Raw genomic sequence first — 26,509 nt, 5'->3', positions numbered from 1 at the left:
CAATCCTTTACAACTGATCTCCTTGCAGTCCAAAGGACTCTTAAGAGTCTTCTCCAGCACCACAATTCAAAAGCATCAGTTCTTCGGTGCTCAGCCTACTTTATGACCCACATAAAGCTCTTGCATCCGTACATGACTACTGGAAATACTGTAGCTTTGACTATACGGATCTTTGTTGGCATTAGGAAACTATTCTACATTTTTCAGCCAACAGCCCAGTCCTCTTGTGTGCTGGCATCTCCAACACAGCATGGATCATGATCGGCTGTTATTCAGAATATTGCTCACCACTCTGATCAAGGTGAGCACTGCCTTTTGCAAAAGTTACACTGGATTCTCATCACCTCGATTTTACAGAAGAGGAAATGAATTCAGATGGGCTGAAGAGGCAGCGCAGTTCCAGCTAGTGAGTAGCCACGCCAAGATCCCCAAGGCCTGTCCAACTCCAGACCCCAGGTCCACTCTAAGGCCCTGATGATGCCAGTGCTGGCTATGTGGGAGGCTCTCCCTCCCTGCAGGGCTACGTTGCTCTGTTCACAGAAATGACTGTGTAGTTCCTCACCTCAGCTCAGCACAGGTCTTGGCATCCTCTGTGGTGCAATCACTTAATATGATCAGGATAAAAGCCAAACATTAGACATCTGAATCTGAGCTCCAGAACTGGGCACGAAGAATGACTCCAGGAAGCCCTCAGGTTACACCAGTCACCTGCACCCCAGCCCAGAGCAGTCCCTTCCCAGAAGACGAAAGTTTAAACAAACACACCCACACCCAGGAAGGCTACCGCCTTCCTGTCACATACCAATGATTAATAAACACCTTCACTCGCGTGTTCAAGAAGAAATATGCCCACCCCTCCCAGGGGTAATCATTTCTCTGTTACACTGAAGTACATGCTTAGTTCTACAAATTCACAGCCCTGGTTGCTGACTTTGAGAGTTTCAGTTCAGTCAGTTCAGTTGCTCAGTCATGTCCGACTCTTTGTGACCCCATGGACTGGACCCACACCAGGCCTCCCTGTCAATCACCAACTCCCGGAGTTTACTCAAACTCATGTCCATCGCGTCGGTGATGCTATCCAACCATCTCATCCTCAGCCGTCTCCTTCTCCTCTCGCCTTCAATCTTTCCCAGCCTCAGGGTCTTTTCCAAGGAGTCCATTCTTTGCATCCGGTGGCCAAAGTATTGGAGTTTCAGCTTCAGCATCAGTCCTTCCAATGAATATTCAGGACTGATTTCTTTTAGGATGGACTGGCTTGTTTAATGATTTGTTTAATGATTATTTTCTATTTCCTCTCCTGTAGATATCAACCTTTTTCTTGTCTTCTGGGATGAAATTATATCCAACACACACTGTCCACTTTTAACAGGCTTTCAGTGTCAACAGTTGAAATTGGCAGGAGCGGAGGAGGAACGACACAAGGAAAGAAAATGAGTCAAAGAGAAAAGAGGAGAGGGAAAACCTCAGCCTCTTAAACCTCAAGAATTGCTGTAGCTTCCCAGGCCAGCCTCTCCCTCTGGTGGGAGGAGTTGGGGGCAGGGGGGACGCGGAGGGGGCGGTCCTGGTTCGCGCAGCCCGTGGGTAGCATTACCGACTGCGACCGGCAGAGGACGGCTTCCCCTTGTTTAAGGCAAATAACGGCACCCGGAGCTGCTATTCTCCCTGGGAATGCAGGTTTAAAGGCGCTTGCCTAAGCAGAGATCTTCTCAGCACGAACTGTAAATACATCTCGTCTTAGCCTTTACCTCTGTCGAAAGGGCAAAAAGGGGCTGGTGGAAAAACAAGCTGCTCGGCAAGGTCGTCAGGACGCTCGCACACATGTTCGTGCGTCATCCAGGTCTGGATGAATAAAGGTTTGGAGGAGGGGCTGGGCGTGAAGACTGGCCAGGAGGGGCGAGACCCACCCTGCTCCGGGAGCGCAGACTCTGGGAGGGGGTCAGAAGTCCATGGACCAGTCAGGGGAGCCCAAAGCCCCTGGAGGCGTTGGCACGCGTACCCACCCGCTCCTTGGGCGAGTCATGCTCAAGACCTGGGTGATCCCGCCTCCCAGGCCCGGGGAGAGCATCCCCTCCCGGTCCCATCCCCTATATTTCTGCTTTTCCCTGAACCCCCCACCCCCCCAAGTCTTAAAGCAGGTCCTGAAGGAAGATAGCAGACCTTAAGACATTGTGTAGTTCCCTGAAAGAAGCAGGGCTTGGACCCACATGCTTTCTGGGCACCTGCTCCGTGCCACACAAGACCAAGCTCTGACTCCGATGAACTTAGGTTTCAAAGGGTGGGTAGCAGGTTATCAGTTGGTGAATGAATGAGCAAGGTAAATCCAGGAAGTGAGAAAGGCTGTAACAACAGGATAATGTGACAGAGAACCCAGGGCAGGTGGGGCAGCGGGGGTTGAGGAGGGGCGGGAGTTGGGGGGCAGGTAGCACAGGCTTTCCAGGGACGTGATTTGGAGTTGAATCTGAAATTCCTTGTTCAGAACACCGCTCAGAGGTCTTCCCTGGTGATCTAGTAGCTGAGACTCTGAGCTCCCAACACAGGGGTTCCACCCCTGGTTAGGGAACTAGATCCCACATTGCAGATCCCATGTGCCACAACTAAGACTCTGGGCAACCAAATAAATACATAAATAGATTTTTTAAAAAAGAAGAACATCCCTCAGGTAGGATCAATTATTTACCTTCTGGAGTAGGTTCTTTCCAACCAAGGGGCCAGCAAAGACCCCTCGCCTTCACACAGGCTTGAAATTAGGGGGCAAAATGATCTGATTTGTGTTTTTAGGATGCCGTTCTGGCTACTGTCCAGAGCAGATCCAGGAAAGGATAGGAGACATCAGTGGGCATCAGTGGGCCAGGCCGGAGAGGACCACTTCTGGCCCCGCAGCCCACATGGAGATCCACAAGCCCACCAGAAAGAAGGAATAGTGGCCCTCACACAGCTCCGCCCTCCTCACTTCCCGGTGACCCGCTGGGAACCCTTTGCCCTTGGAAACATTGTTCAGCTCCCTAGGAGAAGCTGGGCTTGAACTGCATTTTTTAGATGGCGTTACTGTTACCGAGGTCAGGGGCAGCGGCCGAGAGGAGCAACCCAACATCCAAGGAGCGGTGGCTGCACCAGCACAGGAGGGCTGAGAGGAGCTACTCCATGATCAAGGTCCGGAGGGACAGCTGTGAGGAGATACCCCTCGTCCAAGGTAAGGAGCAGCGGCTGCGCTTTGCTGGAGCAGCCATGAAGAGATACCCCACATCCAAGGTAAGAAACACCCAAGTAAGGTGGTAGGTGTTGCGAGAGGCATCAGAGGGCAGACACAAAAACCATAATCACAGAAAACTAGTCAATCTAATCACATGGACCACAGCCTGGTCTAACTCAATGAAACTAAGCCATGCCGTGTGGGGCCACCCAAGACGGGCGGGTCATGGTGGAGAGGTCTGACAGAATGTGGTCCACTGGAGAAGGGAATGGCAAACCACTTCAGTATTCTTGCCTTGAGAACCCCATGAACAGTATAAAAAGGCAAAATGATAGGATACTGAAAGAGGAACTCCCCAGGTTGGTAGGTGCCCAATATGCTACTGGACATCAGTGGAGAAATAACTCCAGAAAGAATGAAGGGATGGAGCCAAAGCAAAAACAATACCCAGTTGTGGATGTGACTGGTGATAGAAGCAAGGTCCGATGCTATAAAGAGCAATATTGCATAGGAACCTGGAATGTCAGGTCCACGAATCAAGGCAAATTGAAAGTGGTCAAACAGGAGATGGCAAGAGTGAACGTCGACAATACAGGAATCAGCGAACTGAAATGGACTGGGATGGGTGAATTTAACTCAGATGACCATTATATCTACTACTGTGGGCAGGAATCCCTTAGAAGAAATGGAGTAGCCATCATGGTCAACAAAAGAGTCCGAAATGCAGTACTTGGATGCAATCTCAAAAACAACAGAATGATCCCTGTTCGTTTCCAAGGCAAACCATTCAATATCACAGTAATCCAAGCCTATGCCCCAACCAGTAATGCTGAAGAAGCTGAACTTGAACGGTTCTATGAAGACCTACAAGACCTTTTAGAACTAGCACCCAAAAAAGATGTCCTTTTCATTATAGGGGACTGGAATGCAAAAGTAGGAAGTCAAGAAACACCTGGGGTAACAGGCAAATTTGGCCTTGGAATACGGAATGAAGCAGGGCAAAGACTAATAGAGTTTTGCCAAGAGAACGCACTGGTCATAGCAAACACCCTCTTCCAACAACACAAGAGAAGACTCTACACATGGACATCACCAGATGGTCAACACTGAAATCAGATTGATTATATTCTTTGCAGCCAAAGATGGAGAAGCTCTATACGGTCAGCAAAAACAAGACCAGTAGCTGACTGTGGCTCAGACCAGGAACTCCTTATTGCCAAATTCAGACTTAAATTGAAGAAAATAGGGAAAACCACTAGACCATTCAGGTGTGACCTAAATCAAATTCCTTATGGTTATACAGTGGAAGTGAGAAATAGATTTAAGGGACTAGACCTGATAGATAGAGTGCCTGATGAACTATGGACAGAGGTTCGTGACATTGTACAGGAGATAGGGATCAAGACCATCCCCATGGAAAAGAAATGCAAAAAAGCAAAATGGCTGTCTGGGGAGGCCTTACAAATAGCTGTGAAAAGAAGAGAAGCGAAAAGCAAAGGAGAAAAGGAAAAATATAAGCATCTGAATGCAGAGTTCCAAAGAATAGCAAGGAGAGATAAGAAAGCTTTCCTCGGCGATTAATGCAAAGAAATAGAGGAAAACAACATAATGGGAAAGACTAGAGATCTCTTCAAGAAAATTAGAGATACCAAGGGAATATTTCATGCAAAGATGGGCTCGATAAAGGACAGAAATGGTATGGACCTAACAGAAGCAGAAGATATTAAAAAGAAGTGGTAAGAATACACAGAAGAACTGTACAAAAAAGATCTTCACAACCCAGATAATCACAATGGTGTGATCACTGACCTAGAGCCAGACATCCTGGAATGTGAAGTCATGTGGGCCTTAGAAAGCATCGCTATGAACAAAGCTAGTGGAGGTGATGGAATTCCAGTTGAGTTGTTTCAAATCCTGGAAGATGATGCTGTGAAAGTGCTGCACTCAATATGCCAGCAAATTTGGAAAACTCAGCAGTGGCCACAAGACTGGAAAAGGTCAGTTTTCATTCCAATCCCAAAGAAAGGCAATGCCAAAGAATGCTCAAACTACCACACAATTGCACTCATTTCACACTCTAGTAAAGTAATGCTCAAAATTCTCCAAGCCAGGCTTCAGCAATACGCGAACCATGAACTTCCAGATGTTCAAACTGGTTTTAGAAAAGGCAGAGGAACCAGAGATCAAATTGCCAACATCTGCTGGATCACGGAAAAAGCAAGAGAGTTCCAGAAAGACATCTATTTCTGCTTTATTGACTATGCCAAAGCCTTTGACTGTGTGGATCACAATAAACTGTGGAAAATTCTGAAAGAGATGGGAATACCAGACCACCTGACCTGCCTCTTGAGAAACCTATATGCAGGTCAGGAAGCAACAGTTAGAACTGGACATGGAACAACAAACTGGTTCCAAATAGGAAAAGGAATACGTCAAGGCTATATATTGTCACCCTGCTTATTTAACTTCTATGCAGAGTACATCATGAGAAATGCTGGGCTGGAAGAAGCACAGGCTGGAATCAAGATTGCCGGGAGAAATATCAATAACCTCAGATATGCAGATGACACCACCCTTATGGCAGAAAGTGAAGAGGAACTACAAAGCCTCTTGATGAAAGTGAAAGAGGAGAGTGAAAAAGTTGGCTTAAAGCTCAACATTCAGAAAATGAAGATCATGGCATCTGGTCCCATCACTTCCTGGGAAATAGATGGGGAAACAGTGAAAACAGTGTCAGACTTTAATTTTGGGGGTTCCAAAATCACTGCAGATGGTGAGTGCAGCCATGAAATTAAAAGACGCTTACTCCTTGGAAGGAAAGTTATGACCAACCTAGATAGCATATTCAAAAGCAGAGACATTACTTTGCCAACAAAGGTCCATCTAGTCAAGGCTATGGTTTTTCCAGTGGTCATGTATGGATGTGAGAGTTGGACTGTGAAGAAAGCTGAGCACCGAAGAATTGATGCTTTTGAACTGTGGTGTTGGAGAAGACTCTTGAGAGTCCCTTGGACTGCAAGGAGATCCAACCGGTCCATCCTAAAGGAGATCAGTCCTGGTTGTTCTTTGGAAGGACTGATGCTAAAGCTGAAACTCCAATACTTTGGCCACCTCATGTGAAGAGTTGACTCATTGGAAAAGACCCTGATGCTGGGAGGGATTGGGGGCAGGAGGAGAAGGGGACGATAGAGGATGAGATGGCTGGATGGCATCACTGACTCGATGGACATGAGTTTGGGTGAACTCCGGGAGATGGTGATGGACAGGGAGGCCTGGCGTGCTGCGATTCATGGGGTCGCAAAGATTCGGACACGACTGAGCGACTGAACTGAACTAAACTGTTACTGGAGACTTGGAGGTTTTGCTGAGTAACTAACCCAACATCTCACAGATGATAATAATAATAAAGGACAGAGGTGATATTCAAACCCGAGTCTGTTGACCCCAGCACGTTGTGCTCTGAATCCTGTAACCACAGCCTGCCCGTCTCAGATCTGGGCCCCAGGGCCTCTGGAGCAGCTGGAGAAGACAACCTAGGAGGAACCAGGCCTTTGCTGCATCATCTCTTCCCGGACTGTCCTTCTCAGCAGAGGCAAACCCACCACTACCACGAGCACACAGAGAAATCAGTTTTCCATGGGCAGGTTCTAATCCAGACAGTCAGTGGGCCACACTGGCTGCCCCACTCCCAGCCCGGGCAGTCCTGGCTGTTTCCTTCATTCAGCCCCATCCACGGCACTAGGAGGTGGAGATGGGAGGGAGGTGGAGATGCCAGGAAGGCAGCAAGTGGAAGCTCTGGAGAGTATGAACAAGGCCCAGCCACACCTTGCCTGACATGTTCCTCCCAGAGCCCAAGCAGGAGAAGACCATGTGTGGGGAGGGGAAGCAGGGCCTCCAGCTCACTTAACAGAAAGTACACAGGAGCCAGCTTGAAGGAGCTCCCACTGATCAAATCTGGGACAATGAGTCCATCGAAACCAATAATGACGGCAATAACTCTAACACATTGAATTACAAATCTGTAATCCAAGGTGATACCAAAATCTGGCTCTGTCTCACAGTAGCTGATGACCTGGTTCAGGCCACAAATCGCCTCTGAGCCTCAGGTTTCCCCCTCTGCACAGTGGGACGCCTGTCTTTGTAGTGTTACTGTCAGATCAATGATGATAAAGGTTACAGCAGTACCAAGTTGGTCTCAGGCCCTCAGAGACTGAATTCTGCAATCAGGCATTTGGATTCTGCTTCAAGTAACTTATTTAATATGTTTAAAGCTGGTTTACTCAAATGCAGAGAAACAAAAGCAGTAGTTTCTACCTCACAGGGTTGCTGTAAGGATGAAATTAAGTGATGCATACAAACACCTTAACCCCTCAACAAGCTTCTAGTTTATCACTGTAGTCATTTTTTTTAATTACATGAAAGGTCTAGAAGCTATGACATCTCAATAGTAATAAACACACTAGCACACACGTTTTGTTTTCTAAATACCATTCCTATTAACAGGTGCCAGAGCTCCTTAGAGAAATAGCCAGGTCCAGCTGTTTCTTGCTATTGGGAGAAAAAAAAAAGCAAGGTGAGCCTGGACCATGAATCAGGGCTCACTTAACAGAGATGTGTCGAAAGTACACAGGAGCCAGCTTGGTGGAACTCCCACTGATCAAATTTGGGGCAATGAATCCACCAAAACCAATTATGATGCCAATTAACCCATATAACACATTGAATTAAAAATCTATAATCCAAAGTGATACCAAAAAGCAAAACAAAGGGCTTGAATTTTGCAACCCACCGATGTACTATGGGACTCGGGCAAGGATCATCAGTGGATCAGTGGATGCTAACATGAAGATTGTTGGGGAACAGAATAGTGCCAGGATCTTAAAGCAGCACCCCACAAGCTTCTCATTAACTACAGAATGTAAGCAGTGCCTTTTCGTGGAAAGACCTGGTTATCATTATTTGTCATCAAAGTTAGCATTACCAGAAATGGGCTTATGTACCTCTTGGAGGGGTTTCTCTGGGAAAATATAGCAAAATGTCAGCTGGTGAATCCAAGTGTAAGATATATTCATTGTACTGTTCTTTCAACTTTTCTGTAGGTTTCTGAGTGAGTGAAAAAGTTAGTCGCTCAGTCGTGTCCCACTCTTTGTGACCCCATGAACTGCAGCATGCCAGGCTTCCTGGGCCTTCACTGTCTCCCGGAGCTTGCTCAAACTCATGTCCATTGAGTCTGTGATGCCATCCAACCATCTCCTCCTCTGCTGCCCTCAATTTTTCCCAGCATCAGAGTCTTTTCCAATGATTCTGTCCCTAAATCTGTGACTTTCTTCCCCACTGGTGTCCCAACATCCAGTCATGAGCTCTCTACTCTCTGCTGGATGCCTCCCCGCCCTCCAGACCTCAAATCAGGGAGGCATGCTGCCCACACTTATACCCCTAACCTGCTCTTCTCATACCCCTAACCTGCTCTTCTCCTCTCTGTCTTTTCTGAGTTAATGGTGACTCTCTATTCTTCTGCAATCTAGGCAACCTCCTGACTCCTCCAGCTCATCCATCCCCTAAATCCCATCAGTCACCCAAATCCTGCAGATTCCACATCTCATCCAGCCCTCCCTAACGTGCTCACCGCCTTCGAGCAGGTCTCACCAGTTTCCCTCTGGATTAACTGAATGAATCCATGGTTCCCCAGCTTTTCAGTCTTGCTTCCTCCAAAACGGCTCCTATACCGCCCATACAACAATCTTAGGTACAAATCTGACCCTGTCACTTTGCTACAGAGTGCGAAGCCCTGCTATACTCAACCTGGCGGTCTGGTATTTCCCTCGTTGTGGTCTTAGTGGGCTATTCTCAGAACCCCAAGGTGATGTTGTCATTTGTAGCAAGAAATATGTATCTGATCCCTGTCTGTCCTGTCTGGTTACCCTGTCCCCATCTTCCTGGCAGAGTTCTCAAACACTTGGAATTTCCTAAGTGTTGAGAGAAGTAAAGGTGGTTTTTGTGATGTTACTGAGGTGACTTCTGGAAAGCCCCCAAGTCTCCGAGGGTGGTGGGGGCCGCTCACCAGAAGACCTAACTGCAGGATGAGAGGGTTGGGATTTATAGTCCCACCCCCAGACCTCCCGGGAGGGGACAGAGGCTGGAGGTGGAATCCACTCCCCATGGCCAAGGAAAGTGGGGCTGGATCCCACATGTTGCAACTGAGAGCTCACTGCTCTCAAGTGGAATTTACAAACTGAAACTAAAGATCGTCTTGCCGGCACTGAAGTTCCTGTGTGCCTCGACTGAGACCAGCGCAGCCAAATCAATAAATAAAAATAAGCCTTTTTTTTAAAAGGATGGCATTTGTTTGGAGAGCTGGGGAATGGATCTACAAGCTGCCGTGCTGGGGCTCAGACCCCACGGGGCCAAAGCTCCTTGGTTGGAAACCTCACCCAGGTATCGCTTCTGGCTATTGACGCTTACCCTTTGTGCTAGACCAGTCACCTCATCAGTCACCTGGTTTCCTGAGTTCCGTGAGCCCCTCTAGAAAATTAATTGAAGCCCAGGTAGGGGTCGTGAGAACCACCGATTTAGAGTCAGTTGGTCAGAAGCACAGGGCTAGTGATTGGTGTCTGAAATTGGGGGTCTTGTGAGGCTGAGCCCTGGACTCATAGAATGTGATGCTCCCCCAGGGAGAGTTTCAGAATTGGGTTGAATGGGCAGAGGTGGGGGGACACCAGGCTGGTGTCAGAGAACTGCCTGGTGCAGGGAAAACCCCCCATGCTGAACCTGGTGTCAGGAGCTCACCCTGACACTCCTGCTTGGTTCCCATCTCCAGGCTCTACCCAGGTTTCCCTGTCTGCAGTGCTCACCACTTCAAGGATGCCTGACATCCTGCTAGACCCAGCACGGACCTCAGCATCCCTTTTAGGGCTCCCCCAGCGACTCAGATGTGAGTCTGCCGTCTTCTCTTGTTCAGTCACTCAGTCGTGTCCGACTCTTTGCGACCCCATGGACTGCAGCACGCCTGGCTTCCCAGTCCTTCACCATCTCCCGGAGTTGCTCAAACTCTTGTCCATTGAGTTGGCGATGCCATCCAACCATCTCAGCCTCTGTCGTCATCCCCTTCTCCCCCTGTACTGCCCTGTATTCTGAGAATTCACGTCTACAACTGTTTCCGCATTGGGCTCCCAGGAGGCAAGGACACAATCTTAACTTGCTCTCTCCAGTGCCCATCACTCTACTTGACTTTGTCAACATCTGATTGCTTCAAAAACTCAATCTGAGAAAACCCTGGGGTCATGAAATGTTTAGAACTGGAAGGGGAGCCGCAGAACCCCTAGTCAAACACCCTCATTTTCACCTGAAGACATTGAGAATCAGAGGTAGGTGGCTGGCTTGTCGTTGCTAGAACTGAGATTCTTTCTCGCTTCCCTTCCGTCCATGTGAAGTCAGGTGAATAAGAGAACTTGTGTAGGGGAGTGAGGAGACAGCAGGCTCACGCGTGCCATATACCTGGGAACACCTGCCAGTTTTGAGGATCCTTGGAATTATAAAAGATACGGAAGTCCATCACTCCCCCCACCAGGGTCCTGACTGCGTTCAGGGGCCTGGCCTGGTCTCGGTCACACCCTCCCACCCAGCACGAGGCTGAACAGCGTGAGGGTTGACTCTCCTGCCCAGCTCAGAGGGCATCTCCAGGGTCCGTGTTCCTTTTATCACCGTGTTATACTCATCAGGGTTGTTAAGCCATTTGGTGTCCCAGGCAACCTGCAAGCAGCTCCTGGATGTTTTAACTCAAAGAAAAGACATTTCCAAAGGGGCAGAAAGCTCTCCTCTCTAGGGTTTACCTCCACGGGCTCAGGAAGGCTAGTGTATAACCTTCCAAGGGACTACTCCCTGAGAGACTGGGTGCTCTCTTGGGCTCTGGGGGGTGGAAAGGAAGGACTGGGAGAGGAATATCAGCTCTATAAGAACAGGTTTTTTTTTTTTTTTTTTTCTAACTATGAAAATAGATTTCTGAAGTCTGAAACCCCAGCTGAGTTTTTCTGCAGGGGAATCCACAGGTTTCTGCATTAGCCCAGATGGCAGGTTAATCTTGAAATCGCCCGGTCAGAGACCTGAGGCAGAGCCAGTGGTTTCCTGAAAAGTCCCCAACCTGCTCAAGACAGCCCCGTGCAGCCCCGTTGCCCTTGACGCAGAGCCACCAAGGTGCTACCCAAGCCAGCCTGCTTGCAAAGCTTACTCCCCATCACCCCTGCCCATTTCCTTCTTTTGAAACCTCACCCTTGAATTCAGTTTCAGGGTTCCTATAAGTCCCCCAGGCTGAGAACATCAGACGTTCTGATGATTTTCTAGAGCCTCCATTCATAAAACACCTGGGCGTTTCCACGTGGGGTGTCTTGTTCTTCACAGGGAAAGAAACAAAGGAAGTTGCCAAGCCCGTGTCTCCGTGAGTCATTAAACCCTCCTGCCCGCATCCCCAGGATGGCGGGGTCCCACAGCCCCTGAGGTCTGCACACCTGGGAGAGAAAAACGATGCTTGAGTTAAGTAGAACCTTTAATAAACAGACACAATTAGGCCGAGTGTGATGACAAAGTGTGCTGCTTTTAGGCATGGTCCGCAGGGAGGCCAAGCCTGGCCGTGCACCCTCCGAGGTGTCGCCTTGTGGAAGTCCCCACAGCCCCCGCCTCTGCCAGCATTCTCGTGTAGCCCGCCCTCCGCAGGCCGCATCAGTGGGCTGCGGGTGTTTCCCTTGGCTAGTGTTTTGCAGGACCTGGCTCCGATCAACTGATTCACTGATACTTTCAGGGTCTCCGAAGCCCTGTGATTGCACTCACCCTGCCCCTTCTCCACCCCGCTCTGCCCCTGTGATTGCCGAAGCTCTGGTGGTACAAGGGCAGTCGTCCTGAGGCTACCACCAACAGTCAAGGGCACAGGCCCTCGCCAGGTCTGCAAAGGGCACTGACCCCCATTAGCACAGGAAGCTCCTATTGCCCTATTGGGACTTCTCTGGCAGTCCAGTGGTTAAGAATCCACCTGGCAATACAGGGAACATGGTTGGATCCTTGGTCAGGGAATGAATCCCACATGTCGTAGGGCAACTAAGCCTGAGCGCCACACTACTGAAGCCCAGAGCCCGTGCTTAGCAGCAAGAGAGCCCACCGCAATGAGAAGCCCAAGCCCTTGCACAGCAACAAAGCACCCGTGTGCCGCAAAAAGGCCCAGCACAGCCAAAAATAAACGGCAGAAAAGAACTTATTGCCAGGAAGGAAACTCAGCCCCTCCTGTGGGGTCATTCTTCTGATAGGATTAGATCCTAGGTTGAATGCTGCTTAAACTGAGACCCTGTATTAGTAAACGTTAGTCTCAACCCCTGGAAAACACCCTGATGCTGAGAAAGATTGAAGGCAGGAGGAGAAGGGGATGACAGAGGATGAGATAGTTGAATGGCATCACCGACTCGGTGGACATGAGTTTGAGCAAGCTCCAGGGGTTGGTGATGGACAGGGAAGCCTGGCGTGCTGCAGTCCATGGGGTCAGAAAGAGTTGGACACGACTAACTGACTGAACTGAACTGGTCTCAACCCCTGGTGGCTCAGATGGTAAAGAATCCGCCTGCAATGCAGGTAGACCCAAGTTTAATCCCTGGGTTGGGAAGATCTCCTGGAGAAGGAAATGACAACCTACTCCAATATTCTTGCCTGTGAATCCCATGGACGGAGGAATCTGGCAGGCTACAGTCCATGGGGTCACAAAGAGTCAAACACGACTGAGCACACACAGCCTCCACCGTGAATAGTGAAAAACCCCAAATCTCAGTGGCCCAAACAAGGCAGTGTTTGTGTCTGTCTCACGTCCCCACGGAGGATGGAGTTGGTGAGTTCTGGGCAGTTACAGGGACCTTGAGGGGCCCAGCCACTTCCATCTTGCAGCTCTGCTCTGTGTGCTTCGGCTGCCAAGGTCTCCTTGGGTATCGTATCTCTAGTCCAGCAACAGAGACAGAAAGGCCAGAAGGGGACAGTCCCTCTTTTTAAGAGCACTTCCTGGAAGCTGCAGCCACCCCTTCTGCTTACTTTCCATTGACCAGAATGTGGCTGGCATTCTCAGGGGGGTGGGTGGGCATTTTTGTGGTTACAAGGATGGGGGCGGGGAGGATGTGACTGGCATTTACAGACCAATGATGCTAGACATCCTGAAATGTGACCAATAGTCCCACACCACAAAGAGTTTCCGCAAGTTCCTGTGGGGTATTGAGGTTTATAATTATCTAAGCTGAAAAAGACCCTGATGCTGGGAAAGATTGAAGGCAGGAGGAGAAGGGGACGACAGAGGATAAGATGGTTGGATGGCATCACCGACTCGAAGGATGTGAGTTTGAGCAAGCTCCGGGACTTAGTGATGGACAGGGAGACCTGGCGTGCTGCAGTCTGTGGGGTCGCAAAGAGTTGGACACAACTGAGTGACTGAACTGAACTGAAGCTTAGAAATTAACTCCTTTTGACATATTTACCAAAAACTACACTTGGTATTTTTTGAACTACTCAAATATACATTGAAATTTTCAAGTGTGCAATGATCAAGTTTTTTTTTTTTTTCTTTCAGAATTGTACCAAGGCTTGTTCCCAATTTCAGAAATATGTCAACCACGACAGCTCCCTTCATTGTTACCACTGGAAAAATTCAGCCTTTGCCTGATGCCACATTCAGAGGGATTTATGTCTGTGTGCCAGCTTCCGGGGCCCTTCTTTCATCTTCTGGGAGAGACGTGACTGAGCATTTACAATATGTTAAGTGTAATATTTTGTTATAAGTTACTTTCCCTCTAGTTTCTCTTTAAAGTAATTTATTGATTTTTTTAAGCCTATAAATTTAATTTTAGGAGAATAAAGGAAAATTAGAAAGCATTTGTAGAGAAAGAAATGGCAACCCACTCCAGTATTCTTGTCTGGTTTCCTGACTTGCCCATGGACAGAGGAGCCTGGAGGGCTACATACAGCACGGGGCCGCAGAGTCGCACACGACTGAGCGACTAAACAGCGACAAGGCATTTGTCATCGAAGGAGCTGCCAGGTGTGATGGGGAGACCACTGGCAGATGCATAGCCTCAGAGCCACGAAGGCTGACCTCGACCTACATCTGCTTCCTGAGCATCTTCACCTCATTTCCAAAGACTCCTGCCAACCAGCCTCTGCTCTCAGTTGCCTGTGGGTCCCAAGCCCAGACCCAGCTCTCAAAACTTGCCCCCATCAGCACAGACCATGTGGCTTCCGGTGTTGCGGACACAGACTCCCCCAGGAAGGTCTGTGACAATTCAACACAGTCATTTTGTCACCGGGGACATTCCAACATGCTTGCCTTACTCTTGGTTTGACCCATAGGTGGAAATTAAGCTTTCAGCTGTTTCTATCACCAAGTAACAAAGGAAACAGATACTCTGTCCCCTTGGCTCAGCCTCACCTGTATCTCCTGCCATGCCAATCCCACTCCCTGCTGGGAAACGGGGCGCTTGCATCTCAGAGACGGGCTGAAGGTCAGGGAGGTCTGCTGGACCAACTTCTTGGCAGTAAAAAAACCTGTTTTTAGATTTTGTTATGAGTCTTCCTGGTATAGAACAGCCCTCCAAAATGGACTCATCAAAATGACTTTCTCAAAAATTCTGTTTCACCCCAAAGACCAGAGGAAATAGGGCTAAGAAATGGAGCACACTAGAAAGGACCACCTTGGCCGGCCCTGGATAGACAGAAAGTGCCCAGCGGGCTCAGCACAGGCGACGACATGCCCGGCTCTTCCCACCCCACCCGCCACTGCCTCTTCCCTGCCTTCAGACGAGAGTGACAGCCTTGGGGCCCGGATGGGACACCACCGCCCTGGGGAGGGAAATCAGCCAGACTGCTTCAGATGAGTACGGATGCCTGGCTCTCAGCCCCGAGGCTTGCCTTTCATTGGTCTGGGTGGGCCTGGGCACTGATATACATATTTCTCAGCAGTCCCTCGGCGATCTGAAACCCATACCACCAGGAATCTGCACCACAGCTCCTCTCAACAGCTCTCTCCAACATGCCTTTATTTTGGCATTTCCCATTTCTTCTAGCTCCAGGGAGATGTGTATGTGTGCTAAGTCCCTTCAGTCGTGTGTGACTCTGCGACCCTATGGACTGTAGCCCACCAGGCTCCTCTGTCCATGGGATTCTCCAGGCAAGAATACTGCGGTGGGCTGCCATTTCCTCCTCCAGGGGATATTCCTGACCCAGGGATCAAACTCACGTCTCTTTTGTCCCCTGCATTGAGTTCTTTATCACAAGAACCATCTGGGAAACTCAGGGAGAAGGCTTTGGGGATGTACTACGAAACAAAAATGTTCATTACTCCTTAATAAGATGAATTTAAGTCACCCACAATCTGTCCTCCTGTCTCTGCCCTGACTCCTCCCTTGATGGGTGTCCATGCGCCATCCCTTTCTGTTTTCAAACTGATGTCTGATAAGTCACCATATTTTGAAAGACACCCTGGTAAACGAACAGGGTTGTTTTGGGGGTTTTTTTTTGGTAGGAGGAGGATGTTGTTCCACCCACCCAGCTATAAGTCAAAGTTATTTCCCCCTTGTTTTATAGTCAAAGTCAAATAAAAGCAATTACAGCACCTGTTATGGAGAGAATTATGTCCCCCCAAAATAGATATGTTCAAGTCCTAATCCCTAGCACTTCTGAATGTGACCTTATTTGGAAATAGGATTGTTAGGAAAATAATTCGTTAAATCACAACATGGTCATAGGAGTAATCTGACATGACTTGTGTCCTTCTGAGAAGATGACCTTGTAAAGACCAACATGCATATGGAAAATGCCACAGGAGGATGGAGGGTTGGCCAAGGGACACCCAGGACTGCTGGCAACCTCAGAAGCGGAGCAGAAGTCCCAGGACAGAGTGTCCTCCAGAGCTTCTGAGTGAGCACAGCCCTGCCCACACCTTGGTCTCGGACCTGTGGTCTCCAGAAGAGTGTGCGTTTCTGCTATAAGTCACCCACCTCATGGTGCTTTGTTACAAGAGCTGAGGGAAAGGAATGCAAACAAAGTTATTATGCCCACTTTTGTTTGTTTGAAAGAGGCAGTAGGTTGTGATGGCTGAGGGCGCAGACTTCCGTGTCAAGCCACCTGGCTTCCTGTGACTTCCTACGTGGCTTTTCTCATGTGGAAAATGAGGACCCTAAGACCTTAACGCAGAGAGTTGTTATCGTCGTTTAGGTGCTCAGTCGTGTCTGACTCTTTGTGAGCTCATGGACTGTAGCTCGCCAGGCTCCTCTGTCCATGGGAATTCTCCAGGCAAGAATACTGGAGTGGGTTGCCATTTCCTTCCGCAGGGGATCTTTCCGACCCAGGAATCAAATCAGGGTCTCCTGCATTGGCAGGTGGACTCTTTACCACTGAGCCACCAGGGAAGGCAGGTCCTGCAGAGAGCTGTTAGGAAACGTGAAAGAGGTGATGTCTTAAGAAGAACCCAGGCCTGGCACCTAGAGGTCCTCCCAAAGTACAGGGGTGACTGAGGGACAGGGCCTGGAGCAAGGAGCCAGGCTGTCTGTACAGACAGAGGAGGGCAGAGGCCAGCCAAGTGCCCACCCCCCGGGATGCTGTCAGGATGAGGGCGGTGATACACGAGAGCCCTTGGAGCGAGCGTCACATCACCATCATCAGGCTGCCATCGATTCATCACTGTTTCTGAGTTCCAACCTGGTGGTGTTCAGAGCAATGCGGAGAGTGGTGTGCTGGGCCACAGTTCACACCCCAGGCATCTGGCTGACACGCAGACAACAGCAAACCCATTCACTTGGGTCTCACTGCTTAATTATTGCAACTTGGCACGGCTTCCGGTGCCTTGAGAGCCCTTGGACACGCACCATACGTTTTGGGCAGGAAGGCACGGCTGGCACGGGGACGGGCCCGTCAATCCTGCAGCTCTGCTCTGCTAAGTGGTGGATGCTCTCCAAACACTCGGCCCCAAATGTACGGGAAGCAAAAGCCTGGCACTCAGAGGCACCAGGGCCACGCTCACCCACAACCCGCCTGCCAATCGTACCATCCTGCGTTCGTCACCAGAGGCAGTTTCCAGCCTGGCGGTGGAAAGAGGTGAGGGGGCAGCGAGTCATCAGCCGGCGAGATGTTTCATATGTGAGGAGGACTGGCCCAGGATATATAGAAGGCTAGAGCCCCTCACCCCTCAAGCCCGAGTGAAGAGCTGTGCGCCTGCCTGTCTTGGATGGCCCTTGACTGTGGGTGCAGAGCAGAGATTGACTGAAGCCACGTCACCCACCCATTCATTCCTTTGATCAACCAACCAGCGTTCACTGAGCGTCTGCTCTGTGCTCAGCCCTGGTGACACAGAAATGACGGAGAAAGGGGGCCTCCTGAAAGGGAACATGGGTCTGGGCTCCCCCTATTCCAGAAGGATCCTTCATTGAATCCTTCGGGAGGCTGGAGGGAGCTGGCCCAGTTGCCAAGTTTGCTGATGACACTCATCGACAAGAGTGTAGCAACCTCTCTGATGGGCTGGGCAGACACGGGAGCCTGAGCTTCATTGGTGAATATTAAAAAGGTCTCAGCCCTCACCGAACTCATATTAAGTCCCCAGGGAATGTGACATTTGCAACCTGAATATTTTCTAATCCTCTTGTGTGTGTGTGCACTCAGTCATGTCCAACTCTTTGCGACCCCATGGACTGTAGCCCGCCAGGCTCCTCTGTCCGTGGGATTCTCCAGGCAAGAATACTAGAGTGGGTTGCCATTTCCTTCTCCAGGGGATCTTCCCGACCCAGGAATCCAACCTGCATCTCTTGCGTCTCCTGCATTGGCAGGTGGATTCTTCACCACCAGCACCACCTGGGAAGCCCCAGGGAGACTTGGCCACAGTGATTTTCTACAGAGTTAGGAAGATGTCCTCACTTCTCAAAGCCCCAGGGTAACAAAAGGCAAACAATATACTCTCTCTCAAAGAGCTGGACACCAAAGCCAGAGCCCGACAGCCATCTCACCACTTCCTGCTGAATGAGGCAGGCCTGTCGCAAAGGCAGATTTGGCTCCTGCTCCTGCCTGAGGCTGCAGCAAAGCCACCTGTTCCTGGAAGATGACTCGGAGGTGACCTCTCAGGGAGGACAGGAAGATGGTCTGACAGTGACGGGGCAGAGGCCGGGCAACAGGGCCCAGCGTCCAGCTGAGAAGGCCTTGCTGGCCTCTCAGGGCTGGCGTGTCCCATCCCTGTGCTGAAGCGGTGATGGGAGTGGGGGGTACTTCTGGAAAAAGAAGAGGGACGAGGTCTTTATCTTGAGATGTGGTTAGAGGAATATTCCTCCCCCCGGGGAATAGGAACGGAAGCAGAAGGCAAATGAAGTCTCAGGAGGGACTCAGAACCAAGCATCCAGCCGAGGGTGTCTCAGCTGTGGCTCTCTGGACATCTGGGGCCAGGTACCTAATTCTTTGTTGTGTGTGTGTGTTGGGGTGGTAGGCTGGGTGTTGTCCTGTGTCTTGTGGAAAGTTTAACAGTATCCCTGGCCTCTGCCCGTTGGATGTGGTAGCCTCCCGCACCCCCAGCTTTGGTGACCAAAAAATGTCTGCAGATACTGCCAGGTGTCACCCGGGGACAGAATCGCTCCCGGCTGAGAATCTCAGTCCAGCGGTCTCCTGGAACAAGTGTCCCCCGCGTCTGCCTGGCCGGCTCCCAGACCCCACTTCCTCTTCCCCGTGTCGGGACTCTCCCGGGTTTAGCTCTGAGACCCCCACGTCCCCTCAAGCACAGGCGGCCGGAACAGGTGGTCATTCTGCAGACTCCTCCCCGTCGTCGGCAGGAACCCCACCCACTGTCCCTGAGCCCATGAGTGCGGCCGCCCCGCCCCTGCCTTCCCGTCCCTATTACCCTACCGTCCACATCCTCTGTAACACAGCACCTATCGCCTCCTGACATCCTATTCGGGCTTCCCAGGTGACGCTAGTGGCAGAGAAACCGCCCCTGCCAATGCAGAAGCCTCAAGAGAGGCGGGTTGGATCCCTGGGTCGGGAAGATCCCCTGGAGAAGGAAATGGCAACCCACACCAGTACCCTTGCTTGGAGAATCCCATGGACAGAGGAGCCTGGCGGGCTACAGTCCAGGGGGCCACAATGACTGAAGCGACTTGGCATGCGTGTATGACATACTATTTACTTTCGTGTGTTATTTACTGCCTGCCCCTCCTCTGCCAACCCCCCACCACCACCACACACACCCATAAAAGCTACTCCAGGGCTGGGATCTCTGCTTATTTCACGGCTGTGTCCCAAGCACCCATCATAGTAAGGGCCCATGGGGGATGCTGAACCAGCATTGTTGTTTGAAGGACCAGGACTCGAAAACCATCATGAGTATCTGAGACCTCTGTCATTGCTCCACTGCTGGTTATTTCCACTTTCCCAGCGTGGCTCTGCTGGCCACAGGAAGGGTCGTTAAGACACAACTGTGTCCAGACCGGCCCTCGGGCCAACTCCAGAGCCACCCCCCTCCACCGCCCTGATCACATCCATTGCCAACCTGGGTGGACAAGGACAAAGCAATTAAAATCCCATCCATCCTTCCTCAGTATTGGGATTAAATCCAGGCATTAGGATTGTGGATGGTGGATTGTGGATGATTTTTGATGTTTCTGCATTTTTTTTTTCCTTCAGATTTACCACAATGAACTTGCATTTATTTAATGATGAGAAAAAAAAAAACAAAAAAACAGGGAAAAATATAAACCTTACTCAGTTTGTGATTTTCACCATGACAGCTCCAAATAGGGCCTGGGGTCAGGCTCTTCTGCAGGACACGCTGAGATCTGCCTGCGAAGGGGGAGTCCCTTCCCGTCAGTGAGAGGTCTGTGAAATGGACTGTTGACTTCTTGTTTTGAAGATTGTTTGTAAGAATCAGTGGACATCCTGGATACAAATGAAGGCCAGTGGCAGAGGTGCGGAAATGGGCTTGTTGTTAGGGCAGCTCTGACCAGCCGCCAGAAGTGTGTTGTGTCCTAGGAGGCCTGAACAGTTACCCCGTCTCTCCAAGGGATCATGCCAGAGGAAACCTGGCTTTGAGGCTCTCATTCAGTTACCATCACTGTCAGGCCTGTGATTAGCCGTGTCTGGTGGACTTCAGAGGCCCTGCTTGGCTACAGCCTAACAGCCGAGCTCCCAGGACCCCATTAGGAGAGGAACAGATGCCTTGGTTTCTCATGAGAGACCATCATGACATGTATTAACAGCTCTGAAGTCCTGAGACCCACCAGGCCTGACGTTAATAAGCAATGTTCCCCCTGTTTCTTTCCTGCTCCGTCTCCAGAAATGGCTCCTCGTGAAGAAGATTGTCATGACAACCTGTGTGCAGGCACCGTGGCAGGTGGGCCGCGACAGAGAGGCCCCGCGTCCAGATGAAAGAGCCTGGTGCGATTTCGGCCGTGGAGCTTGGCGGTGCAAAATCCACATGAGTGTGGAAGTCTGGCTTCATGAACAGAAAGCTGGGTTAGGGGCTTCTCCACACATGGGCTCCCGGCCCTGGAGAGGTCTGGAGGAGCCTCAGAGCCTGCGTGAACCTGGTCCTGCCCCGCCAATGCCTCCAGCCCTGCCCCGGGGTTTCTGGTCTCTTTGTGCCTTCAACCCGGGTAACCATGGTACCAATAGGGGAGCAGCGCCCCTTTGATGCCTCTGACCCAGAGCTGTTGGAGGAAGCAGGTTGCTGATCCTAGCAGAGCTGTAAGAGCGCTCTACAAAGCCTGGCGTGCTGTTTGGGGGCAGCAAGTTCTCTGCGGTCCTGAGCAGAAAGGGCAGGCCCAGTCTCCTCTCCCCGGCCGTGCGGGTAACCTCTTAGCCTCCAGGCCCCTGTCTGGTCTCGCAGGTGGAGCTCCTTCTGCCCAGAGGCAGACGGTCCCCCCAAGGCACTCCCCTTGGTCCTTCTGACCAGAAGATCCGAGACCCCAGGAAATTGGCTTCTGCTGTGGAAAGGACAGGCCTCACTTGTCAGGACTCCTTGGATGGAATCCTGGCCCTGTCCCCCACCCTGTGTGACCTCAGGCAAGTCACAGAAACTTCTCCAAAACACATGCTGTCTCTCACCCTCCGGGTTCCCAAGCCCAGGCGGCATTAGGCTGACCTCTCGGCGGACACTGCTCCAAGTGCTATGCACACGCCTCTCACCTAGTCCCCACCATGGACCAGCACTATGATCATTCAGTCCCATTTTATAGACGAGGAAACTGAGGTCCAGAGATGTTAGGGTTCTTGCCCCAAATCGGAGATTCATGAGAGGCAGAGCCCAGAATTGGACCCAGGCGGTCTGACTCCATGTCTGTAAACAGTCAGCCCTGCGCTGGATTGTTCTGAAGCCTACACCAGCTTCTGCAGGACCCTCACCAATCTCGGCTTTCACCACGCATTCCTGTTCCTACGTCCCACTCACCCAGGCCTTCCTGAAGCAGCCAAGCCCACACTGACCTCCGGGCCTTTGAGTCCGCAGACCCACTGCCCAGGTCTCCCTTCTACTCAGCGCCTGGCTGCATCCTCCCCCTTTGCCCCTCTGCCTGCACACCTCCTCCTCACAGGCTATGGGACCAAGAAGGGAATCGTCTAGACTTCTGTCTGGGCCTCCTGTCAACTCGGAGGTGTAACTAGCCAGTCCATACCCACCAGGGGTCTCACTGTCACCTAGTCCTGTCTGCTCTGGGGGATGCTCCTTTCCATCCTCTGGGCCCAGTTCTTGCCCCTTTGTGGTTCACAGTCAGGTTGATTTAGGTCAAATCCCCTAGCCAACGAGAGAGTGTACGCACGGCCCACATGGCCCTCAGCTTCCGTCATTATTCGCATCACAGGGTGGGGGTGGCGGTGATGGGGGGACTTGTTTTCAAACAGCTCCCCTACTAAGAAAACTTCACACACAGAGAAACACAGAACTACAGAAATCCTGAAATGGCATCCCAGCCATTTCTTCACCTGGATCTCAGACCTATTTGTCTGCCTGTTTTGAAAACTGGAAAGGCTGCATATAAAATTATAGAGATAATCTGAGCTTTTAAATGACGTTATCTGCCTGACTCTAGAGATTTACTTTTGCTTTGAGTAGGCACTTCGGCCAGGGGTAGATTATCTTAATCCGTCCTGGATGAGCTGATTCAAAGCCAGTTTCAGTCTGTGAAGGCTATTCCATTCCTGGTTCACCCTTATGGCAGGCAGTAACCCCTCTGTTGTCCCACCAAAGCCCTGGAGTGTTTCCTAAGCCCCCTCTCCTTCTTGGCAGAACCTGAACTCAAATGTTTGTTTCTCCAGTCTCTTTTCAGTAGACTGAAAGTTCTAACCAATTCCTCAGCCCCTCATCTGGCACATAGAAATTGGCAAATGCCTTGTGGGGTAGGGGACGGGAAGGCTACCCTCTCTATAATACCCTCTTCTTGATTTTGGCCCCTCAAGTCACAGCACCCTTGGGAGCTCTCTGATACCTTCAAAAGAGTTTGTAAAAAATATTTTACCTGGTTTTTCTAGCCTCAAGAGAGGTGGGTTTGATCCTTAGTTATCTCAAGGTGGGGGCTAATATGATATAAGCTAGTCCACCATATTGGAAGTGAACATCTCTATTTGAGTTAATCCTCATTTAGGTTTTTTTTTTTTTCCTAATTGTTCTGTTTTCCAATGCTTTTTTTTTTAATTTATATATTTTTAATTGGAGGATAATTACTTTACAATGTTGTGTTGTTTTCTGCCGTACATCAACGGGAATCAGCCACAAGTATTTTATGCTTTGTTAATTTAAAGGTCTCACCAGAGTGTCTGGGGGAAGTGAGAATCCACATTTTTCATGCTGGTCTAGGATCGAACTCCTCAGGACAGGGAGGGTGAGGAAGGTGTCTGGGCATGGATTCAGATGGCACTTGTCCTAAACCAAGGTCAAAGAAGGTATGTGGATTGAAGGTTTCTATAGCAGCTGAATTCTCAGGCATTTTTCTTCAACAAGTCGACAAACTAGTTCGATTAATGCTAACTTTTCCTCCAGATAATGCAGCTTAGAAGCAAGGTAAGAGGCCATCTCCTGGTAAGAAATACGGTGATGTTGAGACCTACAGAGATTCTCAAACTGTGCGGGACCCTGAGGGTCCCAGGAAGAGCGGGTTTGGGAAGGTGTTCAGAGGGAGTGGAGCCCTGTCTCTGTTTTCAACCAGTTCACCTCCCTCTTGGTCTATTTTATGCACTGGGTTTCTGACCAAGGTTTCCACCATGTGGACTCTGAGAAATTGTTCCATCAAAAAACTTTGAAACAGCTTCTTCTTATTGATAATCTGAGTTCTCTGGACAGAACTGACTTTCATAAGGCCGAACAAACGGTTCTTGTAAAGCCAGGACACAAACCAGCTGTTTTGATCATGGTTCAAGCACTTTCCACCACCTCACACTGAGTCACCTGGAGATTCAGTTTCCCAAAAGGTCCTTTGCTTTCAAAAAATGTTTCTCTTGAAGACCACTGTTCCTTAGTTTTTGTAGAGCTCTGCGGGCCCTTCTCACAAGCTCCCCCTAGAGGACATGGAGTGAACAAGGCTGTCATCTTTCTACTGATGGGATCAGAGGCAGCAAACCTCCCTGGAAGCACAGTGATGCCCTCCCTCAGAGACCCCAGGAGACCCTGCACCCCAGCTCCCGAGAGTCACTGTGTGACCGTGACAAGTCAGGCCACCTCACTGGGCCCTTAGCCTCCATAAAGTTAGAAATCAAGAAGGCCTTCTTGTGGAAGGCCCCTCAAAGAATCCCTGCAAGAGGGCTTGAGTCACCCAGGTATGGACACATGATCCTTCCTTCTCTTGGGAAGCCAAGGGTGTCAACAAGCCCAAATGAGGATGGCAACAGCTCCAAGAGAGGAGCTATGTCTCTGAGACCAGGGAGGAGGATATACAGCATCAGTGTTCTGGGCTAAAGTGTGCAGTGCTTCGTTGCTCAATCACATCCGACTCTTTGAGACCCCATGGACTGTAGCCCACCAGGGTCCTCTGTCCATGGGATTCTCCAGGCAAGAATCCTGGAGTGGGTGGCCATGCCCTCCTCCAGGGGATCTTCCCAACCCAGGGATTGAAACCAGGCTAAACCGTGTCCCCCCCTCCCCAAATTCCTGTGCTTCCCCTGATATCTCGGTTGGTAAAGAACCTGCCTGCAATGCAGGAGACCCCGCTTCAATTCCTGGGTTGGGAAGATCCACTCAGCTAGTAAAGAATCCACCTGCAATTTGGGAGACCTAGGTTTGATCCTTGAGTTGGGAAGATTCCCTGGAGAAGGGAATGGCTACCCACTCTAGTATTCTGGCCGGGAGAATTCCGTGGACTGTATAGTCCATGGGGTCGCAAAGAGTCGGACACAACTGAGCGACTTTCACTTTTACCCAAATTCCTATATTGAAGTCCTAACTCCCAGTACCTCGGAATGTGACTGTATTGGATGCAGGACCTTTAAAGAGCTTAATTAAGATACTGAGATCACCATTTTGGGTCCTAATCCAATATGACTGGTGCCCTTATGAGAAGCCAAGGGAAGAAGCCACAGGAGAAATCAGATCTGCTGACACCTGGATCTTGCATTTCAGCCTCCAGAACCATGAGAAAATGAATGTCTGCTTGTCACCCAGTCTGTGGTCCCTCGTTATGGCAGCCCTAGCAATCGAACACAATTGGCAAATCCCCTGCTCAGCGACGTCCCCCACCTCTTTGGAAATTATTCCTGTTTGCTCTTTTGACAATCTCTCTTGTGAATGAACTGCAGAGAAATTCAATCCTTAGAATGAGTGAGATAAATAAAGTTATAATGAGATGTTGCTATGGACCTACCATTTCTGCCCTGGGGGAGAAGTCACAGCGATGAAGACCCAGCGTAGCCAAAATTAAATAAATAAGATAAAGATATTTAAGTTCTTTGTCCTAAACTGCAAAAATATGATTAAAACAGCTTCCTTGCCCTGGAACTGTAAGCCTTGTGTTCAGTACACAGTTAAGCTCCGGCTGCTGCTGCTGCTGCTAAGTCGATTCAGTCATGTCCGACTCTGTGCAACCCTATAGATGGCAGCCCACCAGGCCCCACTGTCCCTGGGATTCTCCAGGCAAGAATACTGGAGTGGGTTGCCATTTCCTCCTCCAATGCATGAAAGTGAAAAGTCAAAGTGAAGTCGCTCAGTCGTGTCCGACTCTTAGCGACCCCATGGACTGCAGCCTACTAGGCTCCTCCGTCCATGGGATTTTCCAGGCAAGAGTACTGCAGTGGGGTGCCATTGCTTAGGCATAGTCAAGAAATAATTTTTGAAAACAACATACAGTTGCGCGACATACAGGCATAAGCGTATCTGTTTCATGAATGTCCTGTGACAAAGTGCTAATGGTAAAGAACCCGCCTACCAATGCAGGAGACTTAAGAGCCATGGGTTCGATCCTCAGGTTGGGAAGATCCCGTGGAGGAGGGCATGGAACCCCACTCCAGTGTTCTTGCCTGCAGAATCCCATGGACAGAGGAGCCTGGAGGGCTCCAGTGCATAGGGTCACAAGAGTCGGACACGATGGAAGTGACTTAGCACGCACACAATGAAAGGATACGATAGCAGTTGATTTTTCATTGAAAGGGGAAAAGAGGTGTCTTTCTCCAGCCCAGAACCAAGAGTTGGTCAGAGGAAAGGATGGGGGACGATTTCAACAGATAAATAACCAAATGTCTGAAGAGAATTTGCAAACACAATGGATTTCCTTCCCAAGGACTGGAAGTGGCGTGGACAGCTGGGCAACGAAAGAGCTGCAGTCATTTTCCGCTCCATTTCTACAGACGGCAACAGAAACATGATGGCGGAGAACAACGCCAAGTGACAATCTTCATTTCATTCCTCGGGGATAGAAAACACACCCGTTTATTAAGTCTTTAAAAGCTGTAACCACAGATTGCGGCAACAAGACGCGACAGAGAGAAGAGAGCTTGGGTTGAGCCAGCCGTATGTGGCAACCAAGTGAAAAGACGATTCCCGTCTGGTGAAGCAGCAGCCAGTCCCCGGGAAGAGCATGAACAAAGAGCTTCTCATTTACAGCGGAGATGCTGACATGCAGTGTGTTTTCCTTGGCAGACGGGCAAGCTCCCCAGAAAAGGAAGATTTAATGCAAGCAGGAAATACGAACACACTCTAGCAAACCATGTCCATTTTCTGCCTGGGGAGATCTCTGAGAAATGGATGGCCTTGGCCGTGGGTTAGGAGGACGTGAACAAGCTCTGCCCTAGGACCTTCTCCGGCGTCTCAACTCTGCCCAACCCGACATTCACAGTGAAGTCTCTCCTGTCTCAACATCCCCA

At 50.1% G+C, this 26,509-nt stretch overlaps 1 long non-coding RNA gene across 1 annotated transcript; it reads left to right on the top strand.

The window, feature by feature from the left end:
• Nucleotides 1-1,431: 1,431 nt before the first annotated feature.
• On the top strand, nucleotides 1,432-24,999 carry LOC132346758 (uncharacterized). The gene is made up of 3 exons (XR_009496703.1): nucleotides 1,432-1,837; nucleotides 3,037-3,190; nucleotides 13,776-24,999. It is a non-coding gene; the product is annotated as an uncharacterized lncRNA (long non-coding RNA).
• The last annotated feature ends 1,510 nt before the right edge of the window (nucleotides 25,000-26,509 follow it).

Source organism: Bos taurus, chromosome 12 (genome assembly GCF_002263795.3).
Source record: "Bos taurus isolate L1 Dominette 01449 registration number 42190680 breed Hereford chromosome 12, ARS-UCD2.0, whole genome shotgun sequence".
Taxonomy (NCBI): Eukaryota; Metazoa; Chordata; class Mammalia; order Artiodactyla; family Bovidae; genus Bos; species Bos taurus.
The sequence above is the reverse complement of the archived record's forward strand: the minus strand, read 5'-3'. Positions and strand labels throughout refer to the sequence as shown.